Source organism: Rutidosis leptorrhynchoides, chromosome 3, assembly GCF_046630445.1.
Source record: "Rutidosis leptorrhynchoides isolate AG116_Rl617_1_P2 chromosome 3, CSIRO_AGI_Rlap_v1, whole genome shotgun sequence".
In the NCBI taxonomy this organism is placed as follows: Eukaryota; Viridiplantae; Streptophyta; class Magnoliopsida; order Asterales; family Asteraceae; genus Rutidosis; species Rutidosis leptorrhynchoides.
The window spans coordinates 503,966,963-503,983,384 of record NC_092335.1 but is presented as its reverse complement, the minus strand read 5'-3'; the positions used below and the strand labels follow the sequence as shown (position 1 = coordinate 503,983,384).

Below are 16,422 nucleotides of genomic sequence, written 5' to 3'. Positions count from 1 at the left end.
CTAATTAGTTGGAATATTTGACTTCGGGAATAAGGTTAATTTGACGAGCATTTTATAATTATGACCGATGGACTGTTATGGACAAAAACCAAATAGGTATCAAATAATCCAGGACAAAGGACAATTAACCCAGGGTAATAAATTAAAATTAAAACATCAAACATCATGATTACGGAAGTTTAAATAAGCATAATACTTTTATTTCATATTTCATCGTACCTTTATTTACCTTCATTTTAATTACTGCAATTTACTTTATCGCAATTTAAATTCTGTCATTTATATTATCATCATTTATCTTTACGCTTTATTTAAAATCAACAAACCGGTCATTAAACGGTAAAAACCCCCTTTTATATATTATTATTACTATATATAATTATATATATTTTATATAAATATAATTGTTAAAAATATAGTACGTAATCGCTAGCTCCCTGTGGAACTAACCAGACTTAATAAAAACTACACTACTCTGCGATTAGGTACACTGCCTATAAGTGTTGTAGCAAGGTTTAGGTATATCCCATATATAAATTAAATAAAAACTTGTGTAAACAATAATAGTATTTCATACACCACCGCTGCAACATCAAGTATTTTCGGCGCCGATGCCGGAGACTCGGTGAAAAACACTTTATTATAACTATATTTTTGTAAAAATATATTATTTATTATTTTGTAAAAATATTTTGTATTAATCATAAGTTATTATAATATATATATATATATGTATGTATATATATATATATATATATATATATATATATATATATATATATTTTAAGATTTTATATATAATATTAACAAGTACTTTTATTTTTAGATTTTAAAATATAAGTTTATTTTAAATTTATATAAATATTTTGTAATAAATTAGAAAATTAAAATCATAAAAATAAATAAAATAGAAAACGGGCCAAGTACTGTAGCAGCCCAAACATTCGGCCTGGTATTCGAAGCCATGCGTTCACATGGATAGAAGCCTTGAACTCCATGCGATCGCATGGAGTGACTTGACAGGTCTGAATCATTCGTCTGACAGTTTAGGGTTTATTTAATAATTATAATTAATTAATTTAATTAGGGTTTATTAGTTTAATATTTAGTTTTTAGTTTTAATATATAATTTGTTATTTTAAGTTCAAATATTATTATAAAATATATAGATTAATACTTTTATATAATATAAAAATAATATTTTTATAAAATTTGTATTTTTATCATTTTATTTTATATTTTGTATCTTTTTATCGTTTATTCGTAGTCTTTAATATTTGTCGTTCGTAATATTAATTTCGTAGTTATAGATTTGCCGTAGATATGTAGCTTTTAAGACTTTGCCGTAAAATCCCTTAAGTGCTTTTTCTTTAGATTAAGATTTAGGCGCTTTATAATTTTGCGACGCAGTTTCTAGATTTTAGTGCCTAATTAAGTTATTGCCGTTTTGAATATAGAATTCCTTTTAAGCCTTAATACCTTTAGGCGCAACTTTTTAAATTTAGTTTTTAGACTTTTAAGTTTCGACGTTTTTCTTTCTTATTTTCATTTTTCGACGTTTTTCGACGCATTTCTTTTTCTTTTTCTTTTCTACACTCTAGTTTTTAGGACAAAGATTTTTATTTCAAAATATCGACGAAAAATTATTTTAAACGATTAAATTGATAGACATCCAAATTTTCTGGTTCGTAGTAATAGTTGGATTTGTTAGTGGCGAGTTGTGGGCTTCTGATTTAAAGGGTCCTGGCTACCTGCTGCATCTATTGGCTATTCGAAACGTGGGCAAAATCAGAAAAGTCTATTAATTTGATAACTTATATAATTTTTATTTTTATAACTAATAGGATATTCAGTGAATGCACCGAGCAAAACGTTCACCACCTTTCATACGTTCACCACCTGTAACCAGATCATGACATCTAGCCAATATTGTCGCCATTAATTTTTATTTAGAATCATCATCTAGTCGAACAAGTTCTCCAACTCAAATTTCCGATAATTCATTTTTTGAACCCGACTTCACAATTGAGAACTCGGAGGATATTCAAGGACAATTCCAAGATCCAGAACCACTAATCATTCCTCCTGAACCACAAACCGTTAAATCAGAATCTTATAGTGATTCAGATTCAACAAATTCAAATATGGAAATAATGGAACCTCAAAGTATGGAAGACCGAATGAGAGCCACACGCACTGGCCAAGGTCACGCCATTATTCGGCCAGATGTTAATGCGCCAGATTATGAAATCAAAGGACAAATCCTACACATGGTAACTAATTAATGCCAATTTAGTGGTACAGCAAAAGAAGATCCAAACGAACATCTTCGAACTTTTAACAGGATTTGTAATTTATTTAAAATCCGAGAAGTTGAGGATGAAACTATTTATCTTATGTTGTTCCCCTGGACTTTAAAGGGAGAAGCCAAAGATTGGTTAGAATCGTTACCTGAAGGAGCGATTGACACATGGGATGTCTTAGTTGAGAAATTTCTTAAAAGATTTTTTCCGGCATCTAAAACTGTAAGACTTCAAGGAGAAATTGTTACGTTCGCGCAAAAGCCAAATGAAACATTATATGAGGCGTGGACAAGATTCGAAAAATTGTTGAGAGGATGTCCTCATCACGGTTTAGACACTTATCAAATAGTACAAATATTCTACCAAGGTGTCGATGTTCCTACACGAAAAGACATCGACACAGCAGCTGGTGGTTCCATTATGAAGAAAATCGCAACCGAAGCTCACAAAATCATTGATAACACAGCCTCCCACTAGCATGAGTGGCACCAGGAAAAATATATCTTTCGTTCATCTAAAGCGGCTAGTGCCGATTCTAGCTATGACTTTGATTCCGTTTCCGCAAAAATAGATGCTTTCGAGAGACGAATGGAAAATATGACTAAAGATATTCACGCAATACGAATCAGTTGTGAGCAATGCGGTGGACCACACTTAACGAAAGATTGTCACATTGAACAAACGATGGAACAACGAGAGAATGTTTCCTACATGAACCAAAGGCCGGAAAATAATTATCAACCGCCAAGGCCAAATTTCAATCGAAATCAAAACATTCTTTACAATCCAAATGGACCCAACAATAAATCGTACAACCAACATGTAGTAACCCGTCCTAATCCATCCGGACGAAGTCCACATCGATTATAAACGATTCACAATAGTTGATTACATTGCGAGGTACTTGACCTCTATATGATACATTTTACAAACATTGCATTCGTTTTAAAAGATAATTTTTCATTTACATCGAAAGTTGACGGCATGCATACTATATCATAATATATCTAACTATAATTGACTAAATAATAATCTTGATGAACTCAATGACCCGAATGCAACATCTTTTAAAATATGTCATGAATGACTCCAAGTATTATCTTTAAAATGAGCTAATGCATAGCGGAAGATTTCTTTCGTACCTGAGAATAAACATGCTTTCAAGTGTCAACCAAAAGGTGTAACACCCTAGGCAAATCCCACATCGCCCACGAACATGAGTGATCATGGGATTATAAGGTAATACTCACGCTTAAATGACACAACGCGTTTTGGGACCACAGGCAGAGCAGATGTGTGAGTACGCTGCAGTTAAGCGTGCTCGGGCGAGATCACTACCAGGATGGGTGACCTCCTGGGAAAGTGCTTCTCGTGTGTGGTCGCCAAGAAAAAGCCGTGCGCCTGCGGGCAAAGTGGACAATATTGTGGTCATGTTAAGCTGGGGTGTTACAGAATGGTATCAGAGCCACTCATGTGCCGTTGGGGGTGGTGGGGCAAACCTCATCGAGGACGATGAGTCCCTAAGGGGGGGTGAATGTAACACCCTAGACAAATCCCACATCGCACACGAACATGAGTGATCATGGGATTATAAGGTAATACTCACGCTTAAATGACACAACGCGTTTTGGGACCACAGGCAGAGCAGATGTGTGAGTACGCTGCAGTTAAGCGTGCTCGGGCGAGATCACTACCAGGATGGGTGACCTCCTGGGAAAGTGCTTCTCGTGTGTGGTCGCCAAGAAAAAGCCGTGCGCCTGCGGGCAAAGCGGACAATATTGTGGTCATGTTAAGCTGGGGTGTTACAAAAGGTTGGTGAGTTCATTAGTTTATCATAAATAATCATTTCCATAATTTTAATAGACCACAAGATTTCAGATTTCCAATTCTCATAAACATACGTCCCATGCATAGAGACAAAAATATCATTCATATGGATTGAACACCTGGTAACCGACCTTAACAATATGCATATAAGAATATCCCCATCATTCCGGGATCCTCCTTCGGACATGATATAAATTTCGAAGTACTAAAGCATCCGGTACTTTGGATGGGGCTTGTTGGGCCCGATAGATCTATCTTTAGGATTCGCGTCAATTAGGGTGTCTGTTCCCTAATTCTTAGATTACCAGACTTAATAAAAAGGGGCATATTCGATTTCGATAATTCAACCATATAATGTAGTTTCGATTACTTGTGTCCATTTCGTAAAACATTTATAAAAATTGCGCATGTATTCTCAGCCCAAAAATATAAAGGGTAAAAAGGCAAATGAAACTCACCATACTGTATTTTGTAGTAAAAATACATATAAATACATTGAACAACTGAACAATGCAGGGTTGGCCTCGGATTCACGAACCTATATCATTTGTATATTTATTAATACACATAATCGTAACTGAACAATTTATTTATTATATCTTTATTTTGTATATTTAATTTGTGTATATATTTAAAATGGTTAATATCCATATGGTTATATTAATATATCCATATTTATATACGTGATTGTTTAAATGTTTTACTTAAAAATCGATAGTTTTGTTATTTGTATGTATTTATGTAACTAATATTAATAAATTTGATATCTATAGCTATATGAAATTTTAATATAATTTTGTATATGTAATAAGTGTATTTTAAGTACAAAATATTTATCTATTTAAAAATGATAGTTTTGATATTAATAATTTACTAATAACATTAATAATAACTTTATTAAAATGATAATATTAATAATAATAATGGTATTGTTAATAACTATACTTTTGTTTAATAATAATAATAATAATAATAATAATAATAATAATAATAATAATAATAATAATAATAATAATAATAATAATAATAATAATAATCTTAATAACTATAATAATGATACAAATACTAATATTAATAAAAGTATAATGTTAATTCCAATACTAATGTTTAGTAATAACAACAACAATACTTTTATTAATCACTTTTAATATTAATAATAATAATTTTTAATAGTAATAATAATAAAACTTAAATTACTTTTAATAATAACAATGTTCTTACAAATTTTAGAATGATAATAATATTTCTAATATATCAATAACCTTAATCATAATAATAATACTTGTTCTAAATACTTGTTTTAACATTAGTAATAGTTAATATACTTAAAATAACAATGATAATAACAATAAGTAATAATAATAAAAATAAAAATAATAATAATAACAATAATAATGATAATAATAATGGAAACTACCTTAAAGGCTTTCTAAAAAAATAAACTATCGCGAACGAGGCTCGAACTCACGACCACTCGGTAACCGGACACTCTCATAAACCAATGCTCTGCGTGCCATTTTCTGTTATAATCTGATATCTGTATTTATTAAACCCGTAGTATCTGTTTTCTCTTAAACTTCTTCTTCTTCAAAAAAAAATATTAGTCGACAGATAGTTTACAAGCATGAAAGAAAAACGATTTTTATGGTTTTAATAAAGACTTGTAAACAACTACAAACTTAGAAAGGATTTTATTGATTAATAAAATAATATAAAAAAATATAAAAAAACCTGCTGTTGCTGTTCGTAACAGGCTAAGAAGAAGAAAAAAATAAGATTTTGATTTTTAGAGCTTTTTAAACAATGTTTATAACATAAGATAGGTTGAAAATCATTATTAGAAACGTTCCAATTCCTCAATTAATTCTGAAACATCAAAACAATTTCAAATTTCACGAAGAACAAATGGGTTGACTTTTTATTTCGAAACTTTGACTCCAAAATTCGCATTCGATATGAGGAATTGGATCGTGATATTTTGCAGTTAGTTTGTTTAAAATATTCCTAACACAACTGCAATTATAGATTTTGAAAAACGTTTCGAATTCGATGTTTTGCCAAAAAGTTGTACGTTCAGAGTTTATCGAGCCGTATTGTTTGATTTTTCTTTTTAATATCAGTAAATTGAGTTAATTGAAATTGATAAATGATGATAGAAAGTTTTTATAAACAATGCCAACGAAAACAATTTGTATATAAGCAAGGTTCCTGGTCTCGTTCTCCATTTACAGACAATAATAAAATAAATAAAAAGAATAAAAAAAATATAAAGGTTGAAGTGATTACTAACTGATTTTGGATTTGTATGAGACAGGAACAAAAATCAGATACAGTCGTGATAGATATAGGACCCGACTCCGTCCCCTTTTTTCCTTATTTTTATAATTATAATTTATATAATAATTAATAAATATATTAGTAATAATAATAATTATATTAATAATAATAATAATAATAATGATACAAATAATAATAAAAATGATAATAATAATAATATTATTATAAATGATACTAACAATAATATTTGTTTTAATAATATTAATATTATTAATGATAAAAATAATAATACGATAACTTATACATATCAAATAATATATATATTTATATCTCCTATTAGAATCAATAATATTAGTAGTACAAATATTAATATTAATATTAATATTAACATTAATAATAATAATGAAGTAGTGATAATAATATATCATTTATATTTTAACTTATAATTATATATAATATATTATCTTTACACTATAGTATATATAATATTATTTATCAAATATTATATATCACAATATATATTATAATTATTATTAGAATTCATATATAGAGACTAACAATAATATACATGTATAATGGTAATTTATTTATTCTATTTATTATTTTATATTTTTAATTCTTAAGGTTTATAATACATACTTTATTAATTCAAATTTTTTTTTATATATATAAACATATATTTATATTTATATAATATATACATATTTATTTGCAAACAATTGTTCGTGAATCGTCGGGAATAGTCAAAGGTCAAATGGTTTCATGTAAAACAGTTCACAAATTTTGAGATTCAACAATACAGACTTTGCTTATCGTGTCGGAAACATATAAAGATTAAGTTTAAATTTGGTCGGAAATTCCTGGGTCATCACAGTACCTACCCGTTAAAGAAATTTCGTCCCGAAATTTGAGTGAGGTCGTCATGACTAACAATAAAAATGTTTTCATGACGAATATGAGTTGGTAAATAGAGTTTTATCATTATGGATTAAATATAGATAAAACGGCTCGATTATGCGGAGCGTACGAGTGAAGCTATCACAAAATAGTGAAATGAAAGGATAAAGATCTGTCTTAGCTTTTGACAGAGTCAAGGTTGAATTCCGGAATTCAAGGAATTTAAAGAAAATCTTTAAAATCTAAAAGATTTTATTCTTCGGCGAATAAGAAAATTAAGATCTCTATAATTAAATACGTTGATCTGCCTCGATTACTCTGTCTAATATTTCCCTTATAAATTAAACTCTTCTGTTCCATTATTTTCACCATTCCAATACTTTCCTTCTTAGTTCGTACATCCAAAGGATTGTGAAAATGCTTAATCCAGTTCTAATCCTTGTTCTTATTCTGACTATCGCAATGATCGTTCTTCTTTTCCAATCCCCATCGGAAGAATATGTTTATTTCTACTATGCTCTAGGGATTATTGTATTTATAATCCTCCCGTGTCTTTATATTGTTATACACACTAATATCCACAGTTTGTAATTTCGGTGTTGTCATTGGGCTTTATATTTTCTCTTATACTTCGAAGTCCTTGCTTCTGTTTTTCTATAATCATTGTCATCCCCAGTTAATACTCCCCCTATTTGCTACGATTTATACTCTAATTTCTATTTCGGAACTTTGTCTATCCGTTTCTTCTTCTTACGATTGGGCATCTCTTGTAATGGTCCAGAATTCGCAGATATAAGTTTCAGAATGAACATCGTTAATGTCCTAAGAAAGAAACGGTAATAGCACAATTTGACTTGTCAAATTACCAGAATTCAAGGAAAGATAAGACTATCAAGAAAAATATGTTCTTGATATGTTTATAGATTTAGACAGAACGTAAGAGTCGTGTAACATGACATATGATAACGTTATGATCTGTGAATCATCACGTTCCATTAGAAACTCAGTATGAATTATTGTAATATAATCACGTTGATTAAGTGTCATTATATTATAGTAACTCATGCATCAGTTCCCAACATTACTTCAATAACATTCATATTTCAAACTCGAATTTTAAAGAAAATTAGAAACTAAAGTAGTTTCCTTTATGATGTAATATAGATAGCACAAAGAGATGAATAATTCGGACGAGAATATTTATGAAAATATCTTCAGAAATATCGAAGATATTTATGATGATATTTTGGAATTTCTAAGTTCGATGGTTGATGAAGAAGGATTCTTCCGCAAGATTTTAACATGAGTACGGAGCAAGATATTCGTTGAAGGTTTCATCGGATCCAGAATTACCTGAATTCTTTGAATATATAATATGGTCCTTGTATTTGGCCTTGGTCTCCTTTATGGTTTGCTCAATCTGTTTTTCAGTACCAAATTTTATATCGAGCGTTCCTAACACTCCCTTCTTTATCATCAAACTTTTGGCCATTTAGACCATCTACGATTTTTCTGTTTCCTCTGCATTTAATGCTATCATACCTGAATCATCGGTTATCAATCTGAGGTGGTTTGAAAAGAATTGTGTTTTTAGATGATTAAACGCTGATGGTAATATGGTGGAATATAAAAGGTTCCCCGGTAACAATAAAAGAGCACACATATATATATATCAAGGTGATTATAAGGTTGTTTCGAACGAAAAGTCAAAGTTGACTTGCTGGAGCTGTGACAAAATTTGCTAATTTGGAAAGGGATTGCAAAGTTATTTTGGGTAATAATAACACTAAGAAATTAGTATAGCTGCGTTTTAAACGTTTGCTCAGTTTCCGAGAGTTTTTCAGGTGCATAACTATATGCATCAATCTTTTCTTCCATAGGTAAAGTGCGGTCGGTTCATCTTTTCGATTGAGGTGTTTTCAAGAATCATGAAAGGTTTGAACGCAGATTGTAATCGTCAAGATACAAATGAGGTTTAAGATGAAATCAAGTGGCAAACTTGAAGAATTATTTAGTTTCATATGTTATAATCAATATTTTAATTCATTTTAATTGTCCAATGTTATTAGTCCATAGTCGATAGTCCACAGTTGACAGTCCAATAATTCATATAAAGTTTAATATATAATATTCGAATTAATTAATATGTATCGTGACCCGTATTCGTCTCATACTCGATCACAACTCAAATTATATATATTATTATAGAATCAACCTCAACCCTGTATAGAGAACTCGATCATTACTGCATATAGAGTGTCTATGGTGATTTCAAATAATATATATAGATGCGTCGATATGATATGTCAAAACCTAGTATACGTGTCCCGATATTTAAAGTACGTAAAATAAATAACAGAAATTAAATAACGATAAATAAAGTGCGTAAAGTAAATAACATAAATTAAATGACGATAAATAAAATTGCGAGAATGTAAATTGCGATAAATAAAATGTAATCAGTTAGCTAGGAACAATTAGCTAGGAACAGTTAGCGTGGATTCTTAACAAAATTTCTCATAGTTAATTTGTTTGTTTCTAACAAATTTTATTTCGTCAAATGTTTTCTTCATTATGCCACTTGTTGGATTCTGATAAATCAAAATCCAAATATGAAATTGAATGAAAATGGTTATTCTGCGGTGAACGGATACGTATATCTGTAGATGTAAGTAGAATAGTAAATGACTGTTGAATCAGATTCGAAGAGTGTACAGTGTAACTTATTAATGTGGAATCTAAATATTCCTCGAGTATTACCTACCCGTTAAAATATTTTCACCATTAACAGTTTGTATAATAAAACTTTTAATTACTATCTTTATGAAAACATATATACATATATTTTCTTCGGACGTAATCATGGATTTAATGAGTCAATGTGATATTAAACTCATCAGATTTACGGCTAGAACTAGAGTACATAATCTCTAAAACATTAGAGATTACATAATTGCCATGAAGGACGAAGATAGTTTATGTAGAACGATTCGTAGAACGATGATTATACTTGAGGTATATATTGCGAGGTTGAGACGTGTGATGATGTTGTTGTTGTTGGTACTGGTTATGCTGCTGGTGCTGCAAGTGTTGTTGGTGCTGAGGTTGGTGATGATGTTGGTGTAGTAAGCATAGCTTGTAGATCACGCACCATTCTTGTTAGGTTTTCTATCCTACCCTCTATCATTTCTATCCATCCACTCATCTGATTCGATAGATCTTGATTATCAATTCGAAGTTCCCTAACTTCTTCTAATATTCCCCTTCGATTGGTATTCGGAAGTAGAGATTGAATATTTTCTGAGATTGCAGTAATGCGACCTTCGAGGCAGAATATTTTAGCAAGAAGGGTGAATACAGTGTTTCGCATAGGATCACCGGTGAGTACAACGTTTTCTCTGATGTTAGGAGGTAAGTTTGGTTCGCAGTAGGGCTCGCCTTCTTCATTTCTCCATCGAGTGAGTAAGTCTCAGACCCACCCCCATCTCCTCCAGAAAGAAAAATAACTAAATGGTTGAGACACTTCTGGTTCTTTGACTTCGGAGTTTGCTTCAATATACGTCTCGAAATCGCTTCCGGAACTAATGGAATCCAAGCTAGGTGTAGGATCCATCTCTCACAATCAGTTAAAGGGTTTTGATAGGAAATAATTTTCGAATATCGAATGATATTCTAATTATATATAGAAAATCTATACATACTTCCAAAGATCCCGTGAATTACGGAGGTAATTAAGGAAACGTGTCAAATATAGTCTACAGTGACAGATACGCTAAGATATGAATTAGCAGATACGCTAAGATATGAATTTTGTCTATACACTATTCATACAATCCAGGTAGTAAGATATGTCTAGATTAAGAATGATAAGCAAGTGATTTTTGACACGAAATGATAAGCAAAAGTTTTGACATGCAGACACGATCGAAGTCCAGACTCACTAATGCATCCTAACGACTTATCAGTTAGACACACTAATGCAGACCTGATTCGCTAAGACCACCGCTCTGATACCAACTGTAGTAACCCATCCTAATCCATCCGAACGAAGTCCACATCGATTATAAACAATTCACAATAGTTGATTACATTGCGAGGTACTTGACCTCTATATGATACATTTTACAAACATTGCATTCGTTTTAAAAGACAATTTTTCATTTACATCGAAAGTTGACGGCATGCATACTATATCATAATATATCTAACTATAATTGACTAAATAATAATCTTGATGAACTCAACGACCCGAATGCAATATCTTTTGAAATATGTCATGAATGACTCCAAGTATTATCTTTAAAATGAGCTAATGCACAGCGGAAGATTTCTTTCGTACCTGAGAATAAATATGCTTTCAAGTGTCAACCAAAAGGTTGGTGAGTTCATTAGTTTATCATAAATAATTATTTCCATAATTTTAATAGACCACAAGATTTCAGATTTCCAATTCTCATAAACATACGTCCCATGCATAGAGACAAAAATATCATTCATATCGATTGAACACCTGGTAACCGACCTTAACAATATGCATATAAGAATATCCCCATCATTCCAGGATCCTCCTTCGAACATGATATAAATTTCGAAGTACTAAAGCATCCGGTACTTTGGATGTGGCTTGTTGGGCCCGATAGATCTATCTTTAGGATTCGCTTCAATTAGGGTGTCTGTTCCCTAATTCTTAGATTACCAGACTTAATAAAAAGGGGCATATTCGATTTCGATAATTCAACCATATAATGTAGTTTCGATTACTTGTGTCCATTTCGTAAAACATTTATAAAAATTGCGCATGTATTCTCAGCCCAAAAATATAAAGGGTAAAAAGGCAAATGAAACTCACCATACTGTATTTTGTAGTAAAAATACATATAAAGACATTGAACAACTGAACAATGCAGAGTTGGCCTCGGATTCACGAACCTATATCATTTGTATATTTATTAATACACATAATCGTAACTGAACAATTTATTTATTATATCTTTATTTTGTATATTTAATTTTTGTATATATTTAAAATGGTTAATATCCATGTGGTTATATTAATATATCCATATTTATATACGTGATTGTTTAAATGTTATACTTAAAAATTGATAGTTTTGTTATTTGTATGTATTTATGTAACTAATATTAATAAATTTGATATCTATAGCTATATGAAATTTTAATATAATTTTGTATATGTAATAAGTGTATTTTAAGTACAAAATATTTATCTGTTTAAAAATGATAGTTTTGATATTAATAATTTACTAATAACATTAATAATAACTTTATTAAAATGATAATGTTAATAATAATAATGATATTGTTAATAACTATACTTTTGTTTAATAATAATAATAATAATAATAATAATAATAATAATAATAATAATAATAATAATAATAATAATAATCTTAATAACTATAACAATGATACAAATACTAATATTGATAAAAATATAATGTTAATTCCAATACTAATGTTTAGTAATAACAACAACAATACTTTTATTAATCACTTTTAATATTAATAATAATAATTTTTAATAGTAATAATAATAAAACTTATATTACTTTTAATAATAACAATGATCTTACAAATTTTAGAATGATAATGATATTCCTAATATATCAATAACCTTAATCATAATAATAATACTTGTTCTAAATACTTGTTTTAATATTAGTAATAGTTAATATACTTAAAATAACAATGATAATAAAAATAAGTAATAATAATAAAAATAATAATAATAACAATAATAATGATAATAATAATGGAAACTACCTTAAAGGCTTTCTAAAAAAATAAACTGTCGCGAACGAGGCTCGAACTCACGACCACTCGGTCACCGGACACTCTCATAAACCAATGCTCTGCGTGCCATTTTTCTGTTATAATCTGATATCTGTATTTATTAAACCCGTAGTATCTGTTTTCTCTTAAACTTCTTCTTCTTCAAAAAAAAATATTAGTCGACATATAGTTTACAAGCATGAAAGAAAAACGATTTTTATGGTTTTAATAAAGACTTGTAAACAACCACAAACTTAGAAAGGATTTTATTGATTAACAAAAAAAATATAAAAAACAAAAAAAAAAAACCTGCTGTTGCTGTTCGTAACAGGCCAAGAAGAAAAAAAAAATAAGATTTTGATTCTTAGAGCTTTTTGAACAATGTTTATAACATAAGATAGGTTAAAAATCATTATTAGAAACGTTCCAACTCCTCAATTGATTCTGAAACATCAAAACAATTTCAAATTTCACGAAGAACAAATGGGTTGACTTTTTATTTCGAAACTTTGACTCCAAAATTCGCATTCAATATGAGGAATTGGATCGTGATATTTTGCAGTTAGTTTGTTTAAAATATTCCTAACACAACTGCAATTATAGATTTTGAAAAACGTTTCGAATTCGATGTTTTGCCAAAAAGTTATACGTTCAGAGTTTATCGAGCCGTATTGTTTGATTTTTCTGTTTAATATCAGTAAATTGAGTTAATTGAAATTGATAAATGATGATAGAAAGTTTTTATAAACAATGCCAACGAAAACAATTTGTATATAAGCAAGGTTCCTGGTCTCGTTCTCCATTTACAGACAATAATAAAATAAATAAAAAGAATAAAAAAAATATAAAGGTTGAAGTGATTACTAACTGATTTTGGATTTGTATGAGACATGAACAAAATTCAGATACAGTCGTGATAGATATAGGACCTGACTCCGTCCCCTTTTTTCCTTATTTTTATAATTATAATTTATATAATAATTAATAAATATATTAGTAATAATAATAATTATATTAAGAATAATAATAATAATGATACAAATAATAATAAAAATGATAATAATAATAATAATAATAATAATATTATAAATGATACTAACAATAATATTTGTTTTAATAATATTAATATTATTAATGATAAAAATAATAATACGATAACTTATACATATCAAATAATATATATATTTATATCTCCTATTAGAATCAATAATATTAGTAGTACAAATATTAATATTAACATTTATAATAATAATGAAGTAGTGATAATAATATATCATTTATATTTTAACTTATAATTATATATAATATATTATCTTTACACTATAGTATATATAATATTATTTATCAAATATTATATATCACAATATATATTATAATTATTATTAGAATTCATATATAGAGACTAACAATAATATACATGTATAATGGTAATTTATTTATTCTATTTATTATTTTATATTTTTAATTCTTAAGGTTTATAATATATACTTTATTAATTCAAATTTTTTTATATATATATACATATATTTATATTTATATTTATATAATATATACATATTTATTTGCAAACAATTGTTCGTGAATCGTCGGGAATAGTCCAAGGTCAAATGGTTTCATGTAAAACAGTTCACAAATTTTGAGATTCAACAATACAGACTTTGCTTATCGTGTCGGAAACATATAAAGATTAAGTTTAAATTTGGTCGAAAATTCCCGGGTCATCACACAACAAGGTCCGAATAACTAACCAACTCAAAACAACACTTTCAATCAACAAAGACCTAGCTTGTATAAACCACCACAACAAATCGAAGAGAAAAAGTCAAATCTGGAAGAAATGGTACAAAAGCTAATGGAATCTCAAACACAATTTATTACGTCTCAAACCCAAACAAATGAGAGGTTTGATCAGTCATTAAGAACTCAACAAGCTTCCATTTTGAATCTAGAAAAACACGTAGGTACTCTTGCTAGCTTGATGAGTGAGAGGGAACAAGGAAAGCTACCGAGTAATACTGAAGTAAATCCTCAGAATGAGAATGTTAATATGGTTTCAATGAATTTTGAAAAACCAGCATCAGAAGATGGGAAGGTTTTAGATGTGAGTAACAATGAAGAAGTTACAACACCACCACCATCCGAGTATGTAAAGCCAGTGGTGGAACCATACAGACCACCCATCCCGTTTCCAATAAAAGGAGTTGAGTATGAGCAAGTGATAGGTAATAAAGTTTGTGATACCTTTAGAAAGAAGAAGAAGAATAAGAAAGTACAAGAAACTAAAATCGTAAAAGTAAACCCGGTGAAGACAGTTCCACCAAAAATTCCACCCAGGTTGGGTGATCCGGGTGAATTTATTGTTCTTTGTCTACTTAGTGATTGTGTGATATATGATGCACTAGCAGATTTAGGTGCGAGTGTGAGTGTTATGCCTCTTTCATTATATAAGAGATTAGGAGTAGGTGAGCTAAGTCCAACGAAAATGAGTGTTCGACTCTTTGATCAAACCATTAAGCACCCAGTTGGAATTGCTGACAACCTACCCGTTCAAGTAGGTAATTTAACCTTTCTAGTCGAATTTGTTGTTATTGACATAGAAGAGGACTCAAACATTCCTCTAATTTTAGGTCGACCATTCTTAGCGTCCACCGAGGCATTCATTAATGTAAGAGAGGGTAGAATGACACTTAGTGATGGTGACAAATCGATCACCTTTATGATTCAAAAGTCTAAATCTCCATCAACCAAAACCGTTGAACCAATAAAAATGATCGATGAGAAGCATGTTGTTTTACCAACTCCAATGGTAGTGCTTAATAATAATAAAACGCCTAAATGTGGGGAAAATGAAGTAACACCTAATGATGACCTAATAACAAAGAACTCCGTTGTTGATACGAAATTAAATGACCCCGTTATTAATATTTCCGTGAAGAAACTTATTAAACGGATTCGCGATGCTAGAACCAAGGGGAACTTTAAGTTATGTAACCGGTTAGTATCCAATATATCGCCTAAAGAAAAGGCGAAACTAGTTGAATTTGTAGATATTACACAAGAATCCGACTAATGGCTTAAAGCAAAAGTCACAGATATGCAAGTTGATTATGGTCCAAAAGAAATTGACAATGAAGTTAATCATAATTTCGACACCACAGCTACCTAAGTGTGGGGAGATTCAAATGTTCTAAAAAGAAATAATGCTGTCTAGAGTTAGTTGTTCTGTTCTCGTGTAGTTCCGAGAATGGAATCCGATTGGTCTTTGATGTGGTAGCGTGGGGGTACGAAATAGTATTAAATTTTACAACGAAACACTATTAAATAC

General features: G+C 29.6%; 1 non-coding gene across 1 annotated transcript; it reads right to left on the bottom strand.

Annotated features, from left to right (window-relative positions):
- Positions 1-2,528: 2,528 nt before the first annotated feature.
- On the bottom strand, positions 2,529-2,635 carry LOC139903064 (small nucleolar RNA R71). Its single transcript, XR_011777911.1, has one exon. It is a non-coding gene; the product is annotated as a small nucleolar RNA R71 (small nucleolar RNA).
- Positions 2,636-16,422: the final 13,787 nt, after the last annotated feature.